At 37.9% G+C, this 25600-nt stretch overlaps 1 protein-coding gene across 5 annotated transcripts in view; it reads left to right on the top strand.

Annotated features, from left to right (window-relative positions):
• pcbp2.S (poly(rC) binding protein 2 S homeolog) overlaps window positions 1-25600 on the top strand; it is a 495331-nt gene that overhangs the window by 253996 nt on the left and 215735 nt on the right. For 4 of the 5 annotated variants that reach the window (XM_041567626.1, XM_041567622.1, XM_041567624.1 and 1 more), the window contains exon 3: window positions 13763-13807. The exons of the other annotated variant lie outside the window; for it this stretch is intronic. The gene's annotated coding sequence lies outside the window, so the exon portion shown is untranslated. The remainder of the gene's footprint in view (window positions 1-13762; window positions 13808-25600) is intronic. 5 annotated transcript variants of the gene reach the window in all.

Genomic DNA, 25600 nt, shown 5'->3' with positions numbered 1-25600 from the left:
AAACTGAGAGAGCACAGAATGTTCAAATGATTTGGCTGCAAATTAAATGGGAAATTCTGCTGGCACTTAAAGGGTTGAAGTGCAGTTTGGAATGCTTACCCCAAGATTTAAAGCAACCTGTTGGGAGGAGAGGCTGTGGGACCCATCCCCAAAGAAATTACACTCTCAGCTGATAATACAAACCAGACATGTTCTGCATATTACTCCCTATAATTTATAACCTTATGACATGCTATTTTGTATATCAGTTAGCAAAGTTTGTAATATAAACAGATAATTATCATATTTTACATGAAACCCACTTGCCAACATAGTAAGACATACTAAGGGACAGGTTTATGAAATGTGAGATTAGTGTTTACCACAGAAAAATTTACTCACATTCTATCCATTCCTATGGAATTTTTACATTTATATTCACCAATGAGTTCACCATTTGAAAAATACTCTTCTAAAAATCCCATAAGAATGAATAGAAAATTATTTTTTTTGCGGTGAGCTCTAATCTCTCATTTTTGCCCCTAAGATTTGAACTTGATATAACCTCTTAACCTCTTTTATTTCTATCCTCATATGGGCACATAATGGAAATTTTACAGCATTTAAACAGTAGTAACACATTAATAATCTTTTCAGAATCAGAGTTGGACTGGGCCAGTGGGACCCCAGAAAATGGTGGGCCCCGGCGCTCATTGGCCCCCAAACAGCCCAGACCCTCTTCCTGATATGCCGGTCCCCAAAACAAAACAATGATGTGTGGCATGCACCCACGCGGGGGCCCCATATGTTTGGAACCCGGTGGGCCCCCAATGCTCCAGTCCTACCCTGTTCAGAATTATTTTCTGCTCTTGGACACCTGTCTCATGTGTTGATAAATAATTCCCACTATGTAAGTGTCTGGGATTCAGAGTCTATTAATACATATTAGTGCTGAACAGCATTAATGTTGCAGCACTGTGGACAAGGCATTTCCCACTGAAAACAAAACGTTCTTTTAAAGGCTGAAATAATATAGTACTAATTCTTTCCCATCTGACAACAACTTTACAAGGCCACTGAATGATGTTTCTCTTGCTAGTGGCTTTTTCATTCAAAGTTTTCCTGTAATTGTCTAGGGTACTGTTATTCTGACCTGTCTTTGCCCTTGTTTGCAATCCAGTATTTGATTATGTCCCCTTCCAGTCATCACAGTCTTTTTACAGGAATGGTTAGAGCAGCACAAAAAAAAACCACTGACTATTATTATCACTCTAAGCACTAATCCCTGGTTCACAGACTCGGTTCTCATTCACTGCTTTAAGTTTTATTAGGGGGTGCAAGCATTACATTTGGGGAGCCTCAGGTTTGTTTGTCAACTTGTCATACAAAAATCTAAAAATTTTAGTTTTTCTGGAAATTACTCACGAATAAAAAATCAGAAAAAGTCTGAAATTATCAAAAACTTTCAAAGGGATCGGAGAAGCTCCCATTGACTTCTATCAGATCTCGACATCTTTTACTTGGAAAATTTTTGTATTAGAGTTTTAAGTGGCTTTAAACTTAATACATTTTTCATCCATCCATTTCTGTGCACCTTTGTGTGGGTTTTACTGAATTCAGTACATATGCACAGAACAAAAAAGAGAAGATGCCGGCTCCAATCTCCTTTGGACTGATTATAATCTATCAATAGAGCAAAACACTTATAAACTTAACGGGTCAAATCCCTTATTTTTATATGCATGTATATATGCATATAATGCTCAAATTGCTCAAATTTTTACGTTGATGTAAACCGCTAGGCAATCCTTACCAAGCAGAAAAATCTGGCCTGGGTGTCCAGACCCCAGGCCCTTCACTCCAATCGTTAGATAATAGAAAACAGCCAAAGAGCTTTTCACTCACCAAGTTAGCCGAATGGTCCGGGTGCCGTGCCCCGAACCCGTAGCTTAGGCAAACTCTGTCTTCAAAATAAATCTGCACGCACTCCTGCAACCATGGCCATGGAGGTTAAAAATGTAACTTTATTCCATATTAGTTAAAAGATATGCGTCCTAACGCGTTTCGTATCAACAGATACGTAATCATAGGCACAGATGTATATATTTTGTACAGAGATATGTTGCTAGGCTACAGATTAATATATAGGGAGATGCACTAAAGAAAACTTCTGCATAGTACTGCTGTACATTAGAGCTTGTTCAGCTTGAGTTGACAAAGGCTAATCAGTCTATGCTCAACTTATTATAAAGCATTAGTTCCACTTCAATGCAAAAAAGGAGGCCAAATGCTATATAATAATTATATTTTTTTGGTTATACTGTATTCTGAGACAATTTGCAATTGGTTATAATTTTTTATTATTTGTGGTTTTTGAGTTATTTAGCTTTTTATTCAGCAGCTCCCAGTTTGTAATGTCAGCAATCTTGTTGTTATGGTCCTAGCAACCATGTATTGACTTGAATAATATATGGGAATTTTAATAGGAGAGGGTCTAAATGGAAGTATAAATAATGAAAAGTAGCAATAACAATACATCTGTAGCCTTACAGAGCATTTGTTTTTTTTTGGTGGGGTCAGTGAACCCCATTCAAAAGCTGGAAAGTGTCAAAGAAAAAGGTAAATAATGAAGGCCAATTAAAAAGTTGCTAAGAATTAGGCATTCTATAAAATACCAAAAGTTAACTTAAAGGTGACTTTTTTTTTTTCCTCTCTAAAAATATATTTTCTAAATTTAAAGGTCAAGTTTTGTTTTCTCTAAAAATGTATTTTCTGAATCCGAAAGGCAATGCCAGAGGTCCCTTTAACTATTTGAAGATTTTTTTTGCCTTCGTAATTTTCGGGTGTTTTGGGATATTTGAAAAATATTTTAGATATTTAAGCATATTAATTTGAGATATTCATAAAAACTCAAATTTTTTGAGTTTTTTTAATCCTTTTACCTCAATACTACATACTACACATCACACTTTACTTAGCAGAAATAACTCTTGAACACTTAGGGGCAGATTTACATAGGGTCGACTATAGAGGATTAATTAACCCTCGATATTCGACTGCCGAATGTAAATCCTTCGACTTCGAATATCGAAGTCGAAGGATTTACCGCAAATAGTTCGATCTAATGAAGGATTTTAATCCATTGATCAAACGATTTTTCTTCGACCAAAAAAACATTAGAAAGCCTATGGGGACCTTCCCCGTAGGCTAACATTGCACTTTGGTAGGTTTTAGGTGGTGAAGTGGGGTAGAATTTTTTTTTTTAAAGAGACAGTACTTTGACTATCGAATGGTTGAATAGTCGAACGATTTTTAGTTTGAATCGTTCGATTTGAAGTTGAAGTCGTAGTCCGAAGAAGCCAATTCGATGGTTGAATCGGTACATATGTCTGATAAATAATGACCAACAAACTTAAGAGAAGAGGTAAACTTGTATTTTGGGGATTAGTGAAGTTGTACAAGAAAATCTTTGTTTATGTACTGTATATGTCAGGAGTAGCGGGGACTCGAACTCTGGTTACACTGTCCGGGACTATTGCACTTACCATGTCAGCCACTGGAGGCTCTTGGGGCTAGGCCTGATCTTGTCTTTGATGTTCCTGTTTATCTGCCTATTTCCAGTTTGTCTCCTCCCTTCTCGTCACCCTCATGTGTTTTCTATTCCCACTCACCTGCCCTTTATAAACCCCACCCATGAGTCATTGAATGTATTTTGTTTGTTCCTGGATGATCTGCGGTCCTTGTTCCTGAAATCCTTGTTCCTGAAATCCTTGTTCCTGAAATCCTTGTTCCTGAAATCCTTGTTCCTGAAATCCTTGTTCCTGAAATCCTTGTTCCTGAAATCCTTGTTCCTGAAATCCTTGTTCCTGAAATCCTTGTTCCTGAAATCCTTGTTCCAGCATTTCTTGCCCTCCTGATTTCCTGGTAATGACTTTGTCTTGAACATGTATTTTATCTTGGCCTGTTCCTGTTTTCTTCTGTTGTCATTAAACCTGCAATTCACTATGCCATCTAGAATTATTTATGGCTTTCCCCCTGGGCTTCCACCATACCCACTTCTAAGTGTGAGACTAACTCCAGTCACAGCGGCTTCCCGCTGTGAACATTACAGAATGACTCAGCCTAACTGCAGGAAGCCTTTGGGAAAGCTCTCCATGCCTTCTGGTTCCTTTGTTGAACTGCAACTCCCTTGGGATGGGAAGGATGAGGCCAAAGGTCATGTTACAGCTGTTCCACTGACCACTGAGATGCTAATCTCTACCCTCCTTAATTGCCTAGAGCAGTGCTGTCCAATTTCTGTGGTACCGAGGGCCAAAATTTTACTGGCCTATGTGGTGGAGGGCTGATAATAGAAGTCAGTATTGGCCACTCCCCCTTTTAATCACCACCCACTGTAAACCACACCCATGTTACCACAAGAACTTTTACGATCATATCCACATTAACGGTGGTAGCACACCAAAAAACCAAATGGCTGGTGCTCACTGCAGGGAAATCCCTCATCACTCATATGTGAAAAATTGAAGTAATCTAAAAACATACCCTTAAATCCATATGACTCATCCTCCCCTGTGGATAATACAACAACCCCCAACACATGATTAAACACATTAGGGGCCTTAACAACAATTTCCAAATGCTAACAAACCCCTAACAGGCTTATTTTCCACAGGTAGTGTAGGGCAAGCAGAGAATGGCACACACAAGCAGCACTGGGCAAGCAGAGAATGGCACACACAGGCAGCACTGGGCAAGCAGAGAATGGCACACACAAGCAGCACTGGGCAAGCAGAGAATGGCACACACAAGCAGCACTGGGCAAGCAGAGAATGGCACACACAGGGATGGAAGGCAGAACAGGGCAGGAGACGGGGATACCTATCATTCTATTATGTACTACATACAGTGACACAGTGCTGGTGCCCCATTAGCATTTTGAATAAGGTGTGAACAGGTGAACAATGTGGGCAGTTTCAGTCTGGGTCTCAGGTGTGAACAGTACAGGCCTTTAGGATATAAACAATAGAGGTGTCACAAGTGTGAACAAAACAGGGGATTAGTCGGAATTTGAGGTTTAAACAATTCAGGGGCCAGTTAATCTCTGTAGTTATACCTTGAAATTTTACATATGGTCTGTTCCCGTGCCAGCTTCCCAGCAAGAGTCTGTTCCCGTGCCAGCTTCCCAGCCACTGTCTACCCTGGCCTCCGGGCCGGAGGACCTGTCTGCCCTGGCCTCCGGGCCGGAGGACCTGTCTGCCCTGGCCTCCGGGCCGGAGGACCTGTCTGCCCTGGCCTCCGGGCCGGAGGACCTGTCTGCCCTGGCCTCCGGGCCGGAGGACCTGTCTGCCCTGGCCTCCGGGCCGGAGGACCTGTCTGCCCTGGCCTCCGGGCCGGAGGACCTGTCTGCCCTGGCCTCCGGGCCGGAGGACCTGTCTGCCCTGGCCTCCGGGCCGGAGGACCTGTCTGGTCCGCCACCTGTAATGGGTGCCTGTGCACCTGGTCTGCCACCTGTAATGGGTGCTTCCTGTGCTCCTGGTCCGCCATCTGTAATGGGTGCCTCCTCTGCTCCTGGTCCGCCGCCTGAATTGGGTGCCTCCTGTGCTCCTGGTCCGCCACCTGTAATGGGTGCCTCCTGTGCTCCTGGTCCACCACCTGTAATGGGTGCCTGTGATTCTGCTCTGGTTCCTGGTGAGGTGGTTCCAGACTCTGGCAACGTGTCTTCTGTTCCTGTTGATGCCCCCATTCTGGGCCCCAGTAATTGGACTGAAAAGGATGGGGGGCATTCAACTTTTGGATCGCCCGGTGGTTGATCCTCAAGGGGGGGTAATGTCAGGATCAGCTGGGACTTGAACTCTGGTTACTCTGTCTGGGACTATTGCACTACCATGTGAGCCACTAGAGGCTCTTGGGGCTGGTCCTGATCTTGTCTTTGATGTTCCTGTTTATCTGCCTGTTTCCAGTTTGTCTCCTCCCTTCTCGTTACCCTCATGTGTTTTCTATTCCCAATCACCTGCCCTTTATAAACCCCACCCTGAGCTTTGCTCAGGGCTGAGTCATTGAATATATTTTGTTTGTTCCTGGATGACCTGCACTCCTTGTTCCTGTATTCCTGAAATCCTTGTTCCAGTGTTCTTGTTCCAGCATTTCTTGCCCTCCTGATTTCCTGGTAATGACTTTGTCTTGACCTTGTATTTTACTTTAATCATGAAACACAAATTCTATTTTTTCATTAAAACATTCATTATAAAGGTGTTTACATTTCTGAGCTGTCAATTAAATATAATTTGCCCCTCTTCTAGGCCTGAGGCATAAAGGTGGGGCAGTCAATTACTTTCACTTTCCATTCAGCATTTCCTACATGTTACTGCACTTCTCACATTGCCCCTTCATTCCTCACACTCTATAATTATGTAGGACACTGCACGTGGGCATTAGGTTCCCCATTCTGGTGGATACACAAGATTGTGGGGTGATACACAATTTATCTTAATGATGGTGTCCAAAAAATGCCTGCTGCTTGCTTGCTGTGATTGTGTAATTTCAAGACTGAAGGAAACAAAACTAAAATAATAAATATAGTGTCTATTGTGCTCAACTAACATGATAAAAAAGAATTAGGAATTATTTTTTAGGGTGACAGGTCTCCTTTAAATAAATAGAGTTAAACGAATAAAGTAAAATTAATAGAATTAAGTACATACAGTAAATATAACATATTCCAGTGCTAATTTTAAATATTACGATTACAAAATACTGTATGTGATAAAAGAATGTGTATTTTATTTTTATGTTTTAATATTAAAAGATACATTTAAAAAAAATACATACAAATGCCAGAAGAAGGACTTAGTTGAGGACCATTCAGAAAACTGATTCATAGCAAACCAATACTCCTTACATACAGTAGTTACATTGGGTTTAAAAAAGACAAAGTCCATAAAGTTCAGCCCCTCCAAATGACACCCAGCATCCATACACACACTCCTCCATACATTCACACACCGTAAATTATATATAACCATACATATACTAACTATAGAGTTTAGTATCACAATAGCCTTTGATAATATGTCTGTCCAAGAAATCATCCAAGCCACTCTTAAAAGCATTAACTGAATCCGCCATCACAACATCACCCGGCAGTGCATTCAACAACCTCGCTGTCCTCACTGTGAAGAGCCACCTAAGTTGCTTCAAATGAAAGTTATTTTCTTCTAGTCTGAATGGGTGTCCTCTGGTGCGATGATCCTCTTAATGGGTAAAAAGGTCCCCTGCTATTTGTTACAGTGTCCTCAAATATACTTGTAAAGTGTAATCATGTCCCCTCGCAAGTGCCTTTTTTTCAGAGAAAACAACCCCAACCTTGACAGTCTACCCTTATAATTTAAGTCTTTCATCTATTTAACGGTTCTAACCAGTCTAACTGCAAGTCTCTGCACTCCTTCAAGCTTATTTACAGTATTTCCGTCTTAAGGAATGCAGTCCAAAACTGCATTGCATATTCCAGGTGTGGCCTTACCAGGGACCTATAAAGAGGAATAATTATGTTTTCATTCTTTGAGTTTATGTCATTTTTTATGCAAGACAGTAATTTATATGCTTTAGTGGCAACAGAATGACAGAATTAGTCAACTATAGAACAATAGATCTTTCTCAGTAAAGAAAACTTTAGGGGAAGATTTATCAAGGGTCGAATTGAAAATTCAAATTAAAAAAATTCGAATTTCAAGCTATTTTTGTGTACTTCGACTAGGGAATAGTCCAAATTCGATTTGAATTTGAAAAAAAAAAAGATCGAAAATTCGAATTCTGAAATGTATCATGTACTGTCTCTTTACAACTTCAACTTCGACCATGCGCCATCTAAAACCTGCCGAATTGCTGTTTTAGCCTATGGGGGACTTCCTAGAACATATTTGGAATCAATTGGTGGTCTTTGAAAAATCAAAGCTTTTTTTTTTTTAAAATGCTTCGAGTCAAATTCAATCTAATACGATCTTACTTCGATTCTTATGATCAAATACAGCCTATTCAACCACAGAAAAAAAACTTCAATTATTTTTTTTATTTGAATTTCAAAGTTATTGGAGTTCAAAAAACTCCCATTACTTCGAAATTCAACCCTTGATAAATCTGCCCCTTAGTGTTTAACTTGCATTTATACACTCCTGTGCATATAGCATCTGATTTTTGCCTTTTTAACACGGTTTGGCATCAATTTGTTAACAACCTATTTCCATACTGTACAAACCTTAAGCTCAAGCCACAACCTATTATAAAAATAAGTATACAATAGTAAAATAGCTAAAATAAGAGCGATTGCCAAAGGCTCAAGGAAAAACAAACAGAGAAAACATGGGGCCCATTTACTAAGGGTCGAAGTGAATTTTCGAATTCAAAAATGTTCAATTTTGAAGTAATTTTTGGGTACTTCGACCATCAAATAGGTCAAAATTCGATTTGAATTGAAAAAACTTTGAATATTCGACCATTCGAAAATCTAAGTACTGTCTCTTTAAAAAAACTTCGACTTCGACATGTTAGCCTATGGGGACCTCCTAGAAACTATAGCCAGTATTTGGCTAAGTTTTTAGAAGTTGAAGGTTTTTTTTTTGAAAATTGTTAGATAGATTCAAACGATTTCTACGATCGACCGAACGATTTGAATTTGATCGAAAACGGCTGAATTCACTTTTAAAAAAAACTTAGACTATCGAATTTCTACAATTTGATGGTCGAATTTCGATGTTTTACCACTTCGAAATTCGACCCTTAGTAAATGTGCCCCATAGTGTGATATTGTTTGTTATATATATATACCACCACTTATTGTGAGACTCCACAGATGTGTAGACTTCCTCACATTGTACCCAGAGATTTTTTTTTTACTTCTCTTACGTGCATTTTTTTAGGTGGGTACTCACAAACATTGACTTTCGCACCTGTGGATGCAACTCATGGTGGAGCAGATTACTTGGTCCACTTTTTAACCAGTTGTATATAGTTCCTTGTTTGTTATACTTTGACCTAAATATTAGAGATTATTTATCCAGAAACCTCCAAATTACATGAAGACCATTTCCTATAGGATCCATTTTAATGAAATAATTACATTTTTTTAACATGTATTTCCTTTTTTCACTGTAATAATAAAATTACAGTACCTTGTACTTGATCCCAGTCAACATAATAAAATTCTTTTTTAGTAGAATTATGGTACGGTATGGAAAATCCCATTCCCGAGCATTCTGGATAGCAGGCTCCATACCTGAACAAATAGTGGCGGAACTACAGAGGGTGCAATTTCACCTGGGCCCTTACCTCCTTAGGGCCTGCCAATAGTTTGTGCGTGTGCAAGCCTACTGTGAAAATCGTTTCTGGAGGGAGGTGGGGGGGCCCGGCTGCGCTTCCTGCACCTGGGTACTGCACCAGATAGTTACGTTGTTGTATACAAATACTGTATATTTCAATTACATGCCTGCAAATTCCCCTCCATAGTACTATGCTGACCACTATGTTCTATTTTAAGTACATCAGCTATCATATAGAATTATTTAAAAAAAATGTAAAATCTTTATTGAAGAAAATTTATATGCTATCACATATTTATAGAACTTTTTTTATATTTATTTTGATTGTGTTTCAATAACATATTATGGAGATAATTAGACAAGAGAAGTGACACTGGAAAGTATATTTAATATGATCAAAGAAAATTATAATTGAGATCATAAATCATTGTAAACTGTCAAGAAATCTGGATATTGAAGTAAAAGACTATTGATTATTCCTGGGGGCTAGGTTGGAGAAGACATGAGTTACCTGGGGGAGAATGTAGTTTTTGCCACCAGGACCATTGCCCTGCAGAACTTTGTATTGTAGCACGTAATGTGTTGAAAGGTTTGTATAGTAAGAGGCTGGTTGAGGGTAAGCAGTTGCTATGGATTAATACTCTTGGGTACATTTAGTGCCATTTATTAAATATGGAGTTATGTATTTTGATTATTTTATGAATTTGTGCAGTCAATTTTATTGGGGTTGTGATTGTCCTTGTGCTCATATGACATCTCATAAAGATCTGATATAAATTATGGGTAGCTTGCAGCAAAGCAGGGTATGGTGCTGTAAAAAGGGAAACAGGTATTTGATTTTTATTAGTAGTGGAGCATAAAAAAGTTGCATAATTTTAAAAATGGTGTGTTATGCCAAACACCCATTTAATTTTGCACCTTTGCATTCACATTTTAATAATCATAATCTGTCCTATTGATTTCAGAGGGCTATGCCAATAGTGTAAGATGTTACCCTTATTTTAAATGTTACTTTGGTGCAAATACAAAGCAAAATTGAGCTTTAACATGTAGAATTTTGTAAAACGGAAGCTTTGTGCTACTGTTTTGTCTACAACTGACCTATACTGTATATAGGCAACATATTCATGGCAAATCTTATATATCTTATATTTGGATCATATTTTTAGAAATAGGCTCTAATCCTTTTTCCCTTTTTTGGACGTAAGAACACTTTGCAATGTTACATTAAATTAGCACCACTAACCCGTCTGTTAGGGAAATTCCATGAAAGGACCCCCAATATTAAAATCTTTTAACTAAAAATATATGTGCTTATACTATTAGGCTATTTAGTTATTTATTGTTAGATTATCCCTGCTAACAAAAAGCTATTTAGAAATTGCATGAACCACACTTGGCATTGCTATGTACTGTAAACTAGGTAAAAAATTATTCTGTTATATTATAATTGGATTTTGTGCAAATTTAAAGCATTTTGCCATGTGATAGGCAAGTTTTTGCCTAATTACCTAATTGCTTCTTTCTGAACAGCAATATATTGCTAAAAAAAAACCTTCTGGCAGCTAAAGATTTATATAATAAATATAATATAAAATTAAAACTTCAAACGTTAGATTTAATTATGCATTGAGAGGATTAAATACTGAAGCCCTGTTATCTAATGGTACAAGAAAATGTCTGACTGTTGCTTCTATATACTCCCTGGTTCATGTTTATGAAACAAATAACGACTTTTTGTTTTCTTATGAACTATACTGTGTCATTTTTGTATTAAAAATAAAGGTATGCTTTCTAGAAATCATTAGCAGCTATCTAAGGTTTAATTAATATATAATGAGAGACATTAGTTAGTGTTGAATTGCTCTGCATTAAATCAAAGAGCATTACCCTTCCTGTGCAAGCTCTTCAAATCAAATACAAACCTGGTAATGTAGAATCTATGGTGCCAGTATTCTGTTACTCTAGTGTCTGGTGCAATTTATATAAAACTCTGTGACCACTAGATGCTAGGGGCAAGACAGAAAATACTGCATTTATAGGGTTAAACATTTTAGGGCAACAGGTACACTTCAAGTACATTATATTCTATAATCTGTTTAAAGTATGGGTTGTTTAATTGTAGATTTATTTTGCCTAATGTTTCGCTTCCGTCAGTGCTAAATAGCAGAGTAGACCAATAAAGCTTGCAGAAAAGCAATCCAACAAGCTAAAAAAAAGAGAGAAAAGGAAATTGCAGCATAGAGTAAAATAAACAATTTTATTTTAAATATATAAGTATCTAAGCTGAGCTTTAGTACCAAGGGGTGGTAAATTTGTTGATGAAAGCAGAGAAAAAGCTGAACTAATAATTTTTGTCTGTTTACTGGGAACCCAGCTAGGTTTGCTATTTAAATAGTCCCAATTGTAATAATGTAACTTGCAGGCTGATTCGGGAGAAAGTTAAAAAAAAACACTAGAACTTGTTAAAGTAAATAAGTGTCCAAGATCCGATGGTATTAATCTTTTCCTTTTTCATCCCTTTTACATTTTTGTTCAAGTGCTTTCCATTTTTAATGCAACACAGAACTTGACTGTCTCATTACTGAAGTAGTAATAATAATAAATTCAAGGTTGTTAGTTTATGGTTAGTGATGAGCAAATTTTTTTGCCAGTCATGGATTTGGACCGAAATATCACACTTTGCCACCTTCTAATTTTTGTGTGCAAAAATAGCATTGATAGTAATTTCAATTCAACTGTTTTATATTTTCTCCTCCACCAAAGTCATTGAATAATCCAAACTCAGAGTGAGAGCATAAATATTTGCAATACAACTTTCCAGCTAAAGAACATATTTACAAAGACATTTAGTAGGTGAAATTGTTGTAGGAGCAGCATTTTGAACAGACTCAATTTAAGTATGATTGTTGAGTGTAATCCATGTAAACAATGCCTTACAGCAGTGATCCCCAACCAGTAGCTCTTCAGCAACATGTTGCTCCCCAACCCCTTGGATGTTGCTCCCAGTGGCCTTAAAACAGGTGCTTATTTTTGAATTCCAGGCTTGGAGACAAGTTTTGGTTGTATAAAAACCAGTACTGCCAAATAGAGTCTCCTGTGGGCTACCAATCCACATAAGGGCTACCAAATAGCCAATCGCAGCCCTTATTTTGAGCCACCCAGCAACATTTTTCATGCTTGTGTTGCTCCCGAACTCTTTTTACATCTGAATGTTGCTCACGAGTGAAAAAGGTTGGTGATCCCTGCCTTACAGTATTAACAATACATCAAAAAGGGCATATAATTGTTTTTGTACTCTCTGTACACTGTGCAAACACAGATACATTACTTAAAATGCCCTCCCCTCAGTCATTAATGAACAAGTTAAATAAAAATGGACACAATACTGCTGCTGATAATGCCATTCACTAAGACAAAATTCTGAATGTGATCCATAAACTACCCTTCAAATAATTTGCATACCACAGATGTCAAACTTACTGGCCAATATTTGAGATCGTAATTCCTTTTTTTAATATTGGAATGACATCAGCTTTCCTGCAATACATGGGTACCATAACAGGTACCTGGAATCGTACCTGAGAAAATCAGAAATAGAGGCCAGTCTAAAACTGAACACCTGGGGGTGTATGCTATCTGGCCCTGTCGCCTTGTTCCTCTTTAATTTTATTAAAGCTTTATGAACCATATCCTGAGTCAGCCACTGACTAGATTAGCCAACAGTGCAACTATGAAGTGAGCCCAGGAACTCTGTCTCCTTTATTGTATACACTGAATAAAAGCAAAGATTTAGAACAATTGCCTTTTCTGTGTCTGTTACAACCATACTGGTACCATTATTTAAAGGAGAAACACTCTCAGCCTACAGCTTTTTACTATTAATATAGGGGTTTAGGGGTTAGTCTTAGCCTCTGCCACAATGTACTCCTCGTTTCCTATCTTTGCCTTCTGGATTTCGGTTTTACATTTAACATTTATTACAGTGTTTATATTCATTAAATGCAGCTTCTGTCCCACAGACTTGTAGTTTTTAAATGCCTTGCTTTTCTTTCCTATTAACTTCTTTATTTGTATATTAAGCCACATAGGGTGGTTCTTGGTGCTTTTACATTTACTTCTTAAGGGAATAAATTGAGAACATTAACAATTTAATAGCACCCCCTACTCTCAATCAGTGGTCCAAAGGGCAGCCCTTAAAATTTAAAATTAGCTTTTTTTGGAATTCAGGGTTTTTGTTGCCCCGGTGTGCATTTGTTTTTTGCACCAGCCATTAAGTGAGATTAAATGGTCATTCTAACCCAGGGGTTCAATTACATTTTGTATTATATCTTTTTTCAAAAAAAGAAATAACACAAATCCTGTAAATCTGAACAAATATATAAAAAATTGCATTGACATGCTTTGGATTAATTTATTGATGAAAGCAATTATTTGTACAAAAAGTTCTAATAAATGTCATTTTTTTTTAGGGAAATTCTTTGGACAGACTGGTTTAAGAACAAAAATATTAACTGGTAGGTGATTTTGGTTAGCAAACATACAGTAAATTTATACTATGTAGCATTAATCTAACTCAGCTGCCTGTGTTTGTTGAGTTTCATGTAGTAATAAAGAATGAAGTGTATAAAGTAAGTGGAATAAATATGCTGCTTAATATTTTCTCATAAGAGAAAAGCTTCCATAGCATTCAGCATGGTATTTTTTTACTTCAAACATCCTTTCATATATATTGATGGATATTGATGTATCCGACCATCCTTTCAGATAACCCTTTCACCATCTCTCTCCATTCACACATCCACATAGAAACCTTAACACATTTGATCCACAACAAGTATCAACAGTAGCGGCATAGCCAATCTCTCATATTAACAATCTTTCCTGTCCAGCTTCACCCTAAAATAATTCTCTTTCAACAGCTCTAGACTCCTTGCTCCTTCTACCACCCATCACAGTTTACCAGCTAAACCCCACCCCTGGCACACTCAGTACCTCAGAAGATGTAGTAGATCAGCTGAACGACAGTGGAGAAAGTCACAAACTGATCCTGACTTAATCCATTTCAAGTTCATGTTATCCTGCTACAATTGAGCTCTATAAATGGCTAAAGAACAGTATATATCTTCTTTAATCTCCTCTCTATCCTGTAAACTACAACAAATGTTCCCCACAAATTCTTAATTCAATTAAATGAACAGTTCAGTGTAAAAATAAATACTGGTTAAATAGATAGGCTATGGAAAATAAAAAATATTTCTAATATATTTAGGCAAAAATGTAATGTATAAAGGCTGGAGTGACTGAATATCTTACATAACAGAACAAAATACAACTTTCTGCTTTTCAGCTAACTCTGAGTTAGTTAGCGACTTGAAGGGGGGCCACCTTGGACATAACGGTTAACTGAGTTATGACCCATGTGGTATCCCCTTAAGTGTCTGATTGGTTACTGCCTGGTAAACAATTAGTGGAAACCAAGAGAGCTGCAAAGCAGGAAGTAGTGTTCTAGCTATTATGTTACACATCCAGTCACTCCAGCCTTTATACATTACATTTTTGACTAACTAACTATATTAGAAATATTTTTTTTATCTTGCAGTATATCTATTTACCCAGTTTTTATACTGAACAATTCCTTTAAAGCAAGGTCTGTATTTGTAAAGTTGGGCTGGGTCTAGCTATGGCTGGATATACTGCATTTAGTCTTTCAATAAAATCTCACTGGGATCACAATTCTTATTTCCTTCTGCTCTTTTAATAATAATCTTATAGAAATCCAGCATGGTGATATTACCTAATGTAATATATGTTCCTACCGCACACTCGCCTTTCCTCTCACTGCGTTGGTGGTGCTGGTTTCTCCGTTGACCCCGGCCAGGTCCCTTAGCAACAGCAAACAAGAAACGGATCCGCACACACGCTATAATCAGCAGTTGGGGGGACACCCCTCTTTATTATATCACCTCGTGATGAACGTTTCGGGGGGATAAACCTCCCTTCATCAGGATAAGAATACAAATGTGAACAGTCCCTATATTGGTGAAACCCCTCCCCTTCCCAGGGTGGGTTAATTAATCAATTAGCAAACAACTGTGAAATTTTCAATATAGCCAGTTACATCACTGTGCAAATATATACTTAATTTATCCAGTTTTACTTTATACAATCAGGTTAAAAAGATTTTTTCATAAGAAAATTTTTTATATAAGGAAAAAATTTTTTTAAAAAAAGTTTTTTTTTAAACAACAGTGATAAATATTTAAACAATTTTCCATACACATAATAAAACGTGAAAAGTGCATATGTGCTTACTAAATATTACAGGATCAATTACTCACTGTATAAATAGTGTTATTGATGTATTGATACTCTGTTTATTCTCCATGTGCCTCATCTATAAAGGTAAAACAAGAAAAGGGGTAAGAACAAAGGAAAGAGAAAACTGAGAATGAGAAAGAACCACCATCTTTAAAAACATCCATAAAAACATTATAAAAAACATGTTAAGCTGTAATTTTCATTGAGGCCCCTGTTTTTATGGATGTTTTTAAAGATGGTGGTTCTTTCTCATTCTCAGTTTTCTCTTTCCTTTGTTCTTACCCCTTTTCTTGTTTTACCTTTATAGATGAGGCACATGGAGAATAAACAGAGTATCAATACATAATAGAACACTATTTATACAGTGAGTAATTGATCCTGTAATATTTAGTAAGCACATATGCACTTTTCACGTTTTATTATGTGTATGGAAAATTGTTTAAATATTTATCACTGTTGTTTAAAAAAAAATTTTTTTCCTTATATAAAAAATTTTCTTATGAAAAAATCTTTTTAACCTGATTGTATAAAGTAAAACTGGATAAATTAAGTATATATTTGCACAGTGATGTAACTGGCTATATTGAAAATTTCACAGTTGTTTGCTAATTGATTAATTAACCCACCCTGGGAAGGGGAGGGGTTTCACCAATATAGGGACTGTTCACATTTGTATTCTTATCCTGATGAAGGGAGGTTTATCCCCCCGAAACGTTGATCACGAGGTGATATAATAAAGAGGGGTGTCCCCCCAACTGCTGATTATAGCGTGTGTGCGGATCCGTTTCTTGTTTGCTGATATTACCTAATGGCCACTGGGGGTGGGGGGCTGGTTGAGCTATTATCCATTCAAGTGAGTTAAGAACCCCTTATGTTAATGCAGAATTTAACTTTCTCTGGCTCTGTTTAGATCAGGTACATTATTAGCTACTTTAGCTGATGCTTCCAACAGATTATTATAATTTTTTTGTCCCTGCTGTAATTCTTGATATGCTATTACAAAATAAGCTGCAATGCTTTCTACTGGTCTTATTATCTCTAGCAAACAATCAGCATTAAGCATTTAATTGTCATCTATTTAAAATTAATCTTAATTTTATTCATTGCTGTGGGTATCTGTAACTGGCCAAACTTAGTAGGGGTCATTTTGGGGCTTTCTTAATTATTTATAGTGTTTTTAAGAAAATGTAATCACAAAGATATGTTTATACATTGTGTAGAGCAGCAGTCCCCAAAGTTTTTTGGCCCAGGGACCGGTCTAAAGGAAAAAAAATTTGCAAGCACGGGGGGGGGGGGCAGCGGCAACTGCATGTCCAATTTGGGCACGTCGCCATTAATTGTATGCTAGGCTCGGCGGCCCAGTTCAGGACTGCCGCGCCCCGGTTCTGGGCCTCAGCCTAGTGGTCTTCTGCCTCTAGTTAAACACCATGAATCCGGATGACAAACTCTCTGGCATTCTGAATATGATGCACTGTTTAGAGCTTACCAACGGGGCTAAGATGTTAGCCAAGTATGTTTGCAATGTTGTAAGTCACTAAATTGATGCTGCTGACAATGGGCCTGAGTGGGGCTCCTTTTTGTGTATCGTGGGGGTCCATATAAGCATGGTGAGGCTTCTCTGGGGTACAGGTGGTGGTATACTCAATTGATGGCTTCTTCCTTTTCAAGTTGTTGTATGCAATCTATCACCTTTTTCTTGTAATGGCTGGTTAGTTCCTTAACCTGTCACCCACACATTAAAAAGCAGTACAATGAAAGTCCTCTGCAAATTAAAATAAAACCCAAATTATTTCTTTCTTTAAAACATACATACCTTTTTATAAACTCATATAAAAGTTACAGCTATCAATCCTATATTGCCTGCCCCTGTTGTATGCAAAAGCTCATTTAGACAAGCCACAGTCATTTTGGAACAAAGTGCTTTGAACTGATGAGACTAAAATTTAGTTATTTGGTCATAACAAAAAGTGCTTTGCCTGCTAACTACTGTCAAATTTGGTGGGGGTTCCATCATGCTGTGGGGCTGTGTGGCTAGTTCAGGGACTGGTGCCCTTGTTAAAGTCGAGGGTCGGATGAATTCAACCCAATATCAACAAATTCTTCAGGAAAATGTTCAAGCATCAGTCACAAAGTTGAAGGGGTTGTATATTCCAACAAGACCATGACCCTAAACACACTTCGACAATCTACAAAGGCATTTATGCAGAGGGAGAAGTACAATATTCTGGAATGGCTGTCACAGTCCCCCGACTTGACTATCATCAAAAATCTATGAGATGATTTGAAGCAGGCTGTCCATGCTTGCCAGCCATCAAATTTAACTGAACTGGATAGAATTTGTATGGATGAATGATTCAAAATACTGCCATCCAGAATGCAGACACTAATCAAAGGCTATAGGAGGCATCTAGAGGCTGTTAAATTTGCAAAAGGAGGCTCAACTAAGTATTGATGTAATATCTCTGTTGGGGTGCCCAAATGTATGCACCTGTCTAATTTTGTTATGATGCATATTGCATATTTTCTGTTAATCCAATAAACTTTGTCACTGCTGAAATACTACTGTTTCAATAAGGCATGTTATATATTAAAAGGAAGTTGCAATATGAAGAATTTTCTTCATATGGCAATATAGCATCAAAATATTGCAGTCTCTCAACATTCAGCCTCTCTTGCTTTCTCTCAAGCTCAGGCTCTCTGTCTTTCTTTATCAGACACTCTCTGTGTCTCAGGCTCCACAGGCCCCTTGGTCCTCTCTCAGGCTTTTGTTCCAAGACCTGGAAACCCAAGGTGTGGGAACATGTCCCCTTTATATTCCTAGGTAGCTCGTCTCTCAGCTGCCACTTGATTATTTGGCTGATAGGGAATATTAACCCTGCCTGTGCTGGGTATCCCTCTGCAACGCATATGATGCAGCGAAATGCACTCTTTTCAGTTCACTTTCCTCTAAGGCAGAAGATTTTCTTTCCTGTGGCTGTCTGGGAAAAAAGCATCTAAAAGCAAACAAATCAACTGAAAAGGATAAGTATTTGTTATTAATAGCTATTTTATATTAATACTGTGGTTTTATTTTTTTAGGTTTTTTTTTTCTGTCTTGGATGCTAAACAGCAAAGTTTGGTGTGCTAGTGTGCTTACAGCAAGTTTGTCACAACCTGCTTTACTTTGCAGTTAGTTTTCCCTCCGTTTGAGGGGGGTGGGGTTTGATTAGTTGCACTTGAACAGACTGTATAAATAGAACCCCTGGGACTCCAGTGGAGCTTGCTCTAGTGTTAGCTTCTCTTAAGTGTTTGCTCTTTAAGTGGGGGATCTGTAAGTGGAGTTACAAACAACGGAGTTCTGTAAGTGGAGTTACAAACAACGGAGTTCTGTAAGTGGAGTTACAAACACCGGAGTTCTGTAAGTGGAGTTACAAACACCAGATTTCTGTAAGTGGAGTTACAAACCAGAGTTTCAAAATAAAGGAGGTTCAAACTAGGTCAAAAGTTTGTTCTAAACCCTAATCTTATTTTATATATATATATATATATATATATATATATATATATATATATATATATATATATATATATATATATATATATATATATATATATATATATATCTGTAACTGGGATAATGAGTACTAGCAAGATTGAAGGTCTGACTCGGTGCACAGTCTGCCATATGTATGCAGATTTGGAACAAGAGATCCAAAATGCTTACCTCTGTGGTTGTTGTGAGCAAATTGCCACTTTGGAGGCTCGAGTTGAGCACTAGAGCAACAAATTGCAACACTGCGGTCGATTGACAATCATGAAAGGAGTCTTTTGCTTACTGAGCAGGACCTAGCGGGGTCAGATAGTTTGGTTGGAACAGAACAGCAGCAGGATGTTGAAATCTTAGAAAATCTAAGATGGGCAAAAGGAAAATGGAGGCTGATCAGGAGCTTATACATCGCAACAAATTTGCCAGATTGTGTGAAGATGATGGGAGTATGAACTCTGGATTGGCAATTCTAGATGGGGCTTATCTCTCTAACAGCTGGGAGACCAGTTTCTCTAGTAGTGGTGGGGAGGAGAGTAGTGTCAGGCCTAAGAAGATTGTGGTTGTAGGGGACTCAATTATTAGGAAAGTGGATAGGGTAATTTGTCATCTGGTTCGATACAACCGAACAGTTTGCTGTCTACCTGGTGCCAGGGTCTGGCATGTGGTTGATCGGATAGACAAATTATTGGGTGGGGCTGGGCATGACCTGTCTTAGTGCATATCGGTACTAAAGACAAAATAAATGGTAGATGGAAGAAATTAAAGCATGATTTCAGGGATCTAGGCTCTAAGATCAAGGAAATGTCTTCCAATATCATCTTTTCTGAAATTTTGCCTGTGCCACGTGCAAGTTTAGGAAAACAGCGGGAGTTTAGGGAGCTAAATGCGTGACTCAAGTCTTGGTGTAGGAAGGAAGGGTTTGGGTTCCTAGAGCACTGGGCTGATTTTTCCTTGGGGTACAACCTATACAGTCGTGACGGTTGGCACCTCAATGGAAGGGTGTCCACGGTGCTAGGGGAAAGAATGGCTAAGAGGTTGGAGGAGTGTTAAAACTAGGCAAGGGGGGGGGTGAGATAAAGAACTATGGGGAAGCTAGGGTAGATGGGGCAGTGGGATTAGTAAGGGGTCATGGGGGAGGAGTGAGGGGGGCATTCAGTTTACCGGCTAAGGAGGTCCCTCTGTTGCAAGGAAAACAGAATAATACTAACTTAACATATAATTCTCCACTAAGTAATGCAAATGTCATAAGTAAAACTAGTAACCTACGCTGTATGCTGGTAAATACACAGAGTTTGTCAGGTAAAATGGGAGACCTAGAATTAATTGCATGCTCTAAAAATTATTATATAATTGGTATCACTGAAACCTGGTGGGATGAAACATGTGACTGGATTGTGAATTTAAATGGTTACACCCTTTTTAGGAGGGACAGAGGGATTAAAATTGGTGGAGGAGTGTGTTTGTATGTAAAGCCTGAATTAAAGCCATGTGGCACTGTGGCTATGAATTAATAACCATAGCTGGCACTGGTGAGGGTGTAGAATCCCTCTGGGTAGAGATTTTGACTGGGCAAAAGGTTACAAAAAGAATTATCATTGGTGTATGCTATAAACCACCTCATATAAGTGTCGAGTATGAAGCCCAGCATACAAGCGGCTTCACAGCTGGGTCAAGTTGTTGCTATGGGTGACTTCAATTATCCAGACATTGACTGGGATAATGGGGTTGCTAAGACAGAAAAGCTAGTAGGTTTGTAAATATGCTGAATGACAACTTTTTATTCCAGCTCGTTCAAGAACCTACTAGGAATAACTCTCTTTTGGACCTTGTAATAACTAATAATACTGAACTCATCTCTAACATTTGTATGGGTGAGCATTTAGGGAATAGTGATCATAACATGGTCTCCTTTGAGATTCTGTTGCAGAAGCAATTCTATAAGGGAGTAACTAAAACACAAAATTTCAGACGTGCAAACTTTGACAGTATAAGGGCTTCTCTGCATCATATTTAGTGGGAAATACTTTTCACAGGGTTAAACAGAACAAAAATGGGAAGTCTTTAATAGTCCCAATTATAGTAATACAACTAATGATACATGATTCACACATGAGGAAATTCAAAAGAGACTAGAGCATGTTAAGATTAACAAAGGTCCGGGGCCAGATGGTATTCATCCCAGGGTACTTAGCAAGCTTAGCTCTGTGATTGCCAAACCACTTTACTTAATTTTTCAGGATTCGTTGAGATATGGCATAGTGCTGAGAGACTGGCGAATAGCCTCTATTGCCTCTATTCAAAAAAGGATCCCGTTCTCAGCCTCAAAACTATAGGCCAGTTAGTCTGACGTCAGTGGTAGGAAAGCTTTTCGAAGGTTATTAAAGGTTAAGATACTGGACTTCATAGCAAATCATAATACTATGAGTTTGTGCCAGCATGGTTTTAGATCTTGCCAGACTAACTTAATTTATTTTTATGAGAAGGTAAGTAGAGACCTCGATTCTGGGATGGCAATGAATGTGATTTACTTAGACTTTGCTAAAGCATTTGATACAGTGTCACACAAAAGGTTACTGGTTAAATTAAGGAATGTTGGCCTGGAACATAGTATTTGTACCTGGATAGAGAACTGGCTAAAAGATAGACTACAAAGAGTGGTGGTAAATGGAACATTTTGTAATTGGACCAGTGTTGTTAGTGGCTTACCGCAAGGCTCTGTACTAGGTCCCTTGTTTTTCAACTTGTTTATTAATAACCTGGAGGTGGGCATTGAAAGTACTGTTTCTATTTTTGCAGATATTACTAAATTGTGCAGAACTATAGGTTCCATGCAGGATGCTGCCACTTTGCAGAGTGATTTGTCTAAGTTGGAGAACTGGGCAGCAAACTGGAAAATGAGGTTCAATGTAAATAAATAAATAAATGCAAGGTTATGCACTTTGGCAAAAATAATATAAATGCAAGTTATACACTAAATGTTGGGAGTTTCCTTAAATGAGAAGGATCTAGGGGTTTTTGTAGATAACACGTTGTCTAATTCTGGTCAGTGTCATTCTGTGGCTACTAAAGCAAATAAAGTTCTGTCTTGCATAAAAAAGGGCATTAACTCAAGGGATGAAAACATAATTATGCCTCTTTATAGGTCCCTGGTAAGGCCTTATCTGGAGTATGCAGTGCAGTTTTGGACTCCAGTCCTTAAGAGGGATATAAATGAGCTGGAGAGAGTGCAGAGATGTGCAACTAAATTGGTTAGAGGGATGGAAGACTTAAATTATGATGGTAGACTGTCAAGGTTGGGGTTGTTTTCTCTGGAAAAAAGGCACTTGATTACACTTTACAAGTACATTAGAGGACATTATAGACAAATGGCAGGGGACCTTTTTACCCATAAAGTGGATCATCGTACCAGATGCCACCCCTTTAGACTAGAAGAAAAGAACTTCATTTGAAGCAACGTAGGGGGTTCTTCACAGTCAGGACAGTGAGGTTGTGGAATGCACTGCCGGGTGATGTTGTGATGGCTGATTCAGTTAATGCCTTTAAGAATGGCTTGGATAATTTTTTGGACAGACATAACATCAAAGGCTATTGTGATACTAAGCTCTATAGTTAGTATAGATATGGGTATATATATAATTTATGTGAAAGTAGGGAGAGGTGTGTGTATGGATGCTGGGTTTTCATTTGGAGGGGTTGAACTTGATGGACTTTGTCTTTTTTCAACCCAATTTAACTATGTAACTATGTGTTCTATAAAATATAAAGATACAACTGGTGCATTAAAGTTGTTCAGATTGTTGACACTTGAATGGTTAGCCTCAATTTTCAAGCAGATCCACAGACTCTCAGCTGGATTGAGATCGGGCAGAACAAAAAAAAGGTAAATGTACGGCAATAGCCCAGGAACAGCCTTATTTCAGTCCAATAGAGAATATGTTGCAGTGTTTGAAAATTGAGGTGTACAACTGGCATACGGCATGACAGAAATCAAACATGGAGAAATGTTAGGTAAAATGGGACCAAACACTCCCAAACAGTGTGCAAAGCTGATACTGTATGTAGTTATTGCTGCAAAAGGTGTCTCTAAATGTATTAAAATGTACTTTTGCATATTTCACAGTGGTGCTGTATTCCAGCAGGTTTGCGGGGCTGGGGGCAGCTTTGCGGGGGGGCTTTTCTGGGAACAATTACGGGTGAAGCATTTACTTTATACTTTACTTTATAGACACGTTCCTATGATTTTTATAGGAACATGTCAGTATAACTTTAATAATACTGAGATTTTCTTCGGGGGAATCAGTAAAAAAAAATTAAAATAGTTGCTAAATAGAATATATATTTGCACAAAATACAATGCAGTCATATTCACTTTACAATCGGCTGGATTCTTGTAAGAAAGAGGCCGTTTGGGTGGTGCCAAAATAGATTATAGAAATCACCAGCTAGCTGAAAGCTTTGTTTGAATCAATCAATAAATCTAAGGACAGAGCACTATACCATTATAGCATATGAATATTTTATTATTAGCTTGGGCTTTCTAATTACTGTATGTCTTTAAATGTGAAATATGGTATGCCCACGAGATTATTCACTTTCAGTGACCTTGTGGTTTCCTTAAAAGACTAACTATATTAACTATATTATTTAATATCCAGACATACAGTCACTCCAGCCTTTATAGATTACATTTTTGTTTATATTAGAAACATTCTTTATTTTGCACAGCCTTTCTATTAACAGTTTTTATTTCCACACTGAATTGTTCTTTTAAGTATGAAGTTAAAGCATGACTTTTGCGTGAAGGCCTTCTTTATAATATTTTTGTCATTGTTGTCAAAAGATTTTCCTTATTGTGCAAAAGTTTTCTACTTGTCCTTATAGACCATATGCATGTGTTTCTTTTTTAGTACCGCAGATAAAGTGATTAGACATAGTTATTGAGGTCTTAACAAAAGAAGCTCAAGAATCTTGAGCTATGATATGGCTTTTTAACTCTCTAACTTGCACTTTTAGCTGATGTCACAGGGTAAATGGCACGAATGATGTTCTTTTGCCTGGTTCACTGAAAAGTTAGAGGAAGGATTTTTAATGTTAAGGCTGCATTAATATTTGAATGAGATCTCATTATTGTGCCCTAGACCAGTGTGCTATTATAGCAGCACAGCAACGCCATGTTTTCTTCGGTTCAAGCTATTTATTTAGACTACCTTTCATTTTGCACATGCACAGCAGAGTAAAACTGGAATTTAGAAGCTAGAAATCTTCCTCTAGGTGGTGCCTAACAAATTAGCACCCCCAATTGATTTAACCTTTCCTTGTCCTTTAAGTAGTATATAAAAGAAACCTGCAAGAGTAGGCAATGGCATGAGTTCCAAACACATTTTATGTAGAACAACTGTAGAAGAACTACACAACAAAATGCTAGTAACAAATAATCTGAGCTACAGGTTCTCCCTAATGAAAAACATTTGTCTTCACTTTTCTTATCCATATTTTTATAGATATGCCACTGTATCCTTCCCATAGGAAAATCCCCTACATACTACCCTAGGTAGTCCCCCCCCTGCTTTCAAACCCCACCCTCCATAGCTAGTTACCCCTGATATTGCCCCTAAGAGTTTGCTCAAGTATCGGTGCAGAGTAAGAGGAGAGGAGCTCATGGGTGCCACCTTTTGGATCTATGGTCTTCTTCTGTTTGTGAGCGCCGTATTGGTGCATGCGCAATTGGAGCAATCTACTTGCCTGTCATACTATATATATTCAGTATATTGTGCATCAATAACTGACAGCAGCACAGAATCACAGAAGAAGTGAATCAGCAGAAAAGAAGATGGAGAGCTACAAGGCCGTCTTTGGAGGCACATATCTTTACTGCTAAGACACTTTAGTTCCATTGGGCTGGTGCAGAAGCCCAAAACATAATGTACAACATTTCTGCCCTATTTCTTTATTTAAGCGTTACTTCTCCTTTAATATATGTGTAGGGATATGAAATGGTCAAGATATCTGTAGTCCAAAAAGGCCCCTAATGTCTTAATCCCAGCTCAGGGCATGGCTTGTTTTACAGTTGGGAGGAGGAACTTTTCTATTGTTGGATTCCCTAGTCTTTAAACAAGGAAGTCAAGTGTGTGTGTTGTCTTTGGATCCCAACTGATGAAGGAGGTGGATGGTAGAGGTATGTTCATTAGGAGTAGCAAATGTGAGAATAGATCTGTTTTTTGCTTACATAGGAGTGAAATTTAGGATCGGCAGCCTATTGCTCCAAGAAAGAGAGTAGAAGGATTATTGATCATCTGTGCCACCTGGCAGAGGTGGCACTCAAGTGTACAGACTTAGAGATAGGCCTTGTACTCTGGTAGAATTATGCAGTATATTGTATGTCTGGCTAGGTAAATGTAACTGGTTTATTTAAAAAATAAAATCAACCACAGATAAGTAGCAGTGAAAACTTGCATTGGTTTAT

Source organism: Xenopus laevis, chromosome 6S (assembly GCF_017654675.1).
Source record: "Xenopus laevis strain J_2021 chromosome 6S, Xenopus_laevis_v10.1, whole genome shotgun sequence".
Classification (NCBI taxonomy): domain Eukaryota; kingdom Metazoa; phylum Chordata; class Amphibia; order Anura; family Pipidae; genus Xenopus; species Xenopus laevis.
The sequence above is the reverse complement of the archived record's forward strand: the minus strand, read 5'-3'. Positions and strand labels throughout refer to the sequence as shown.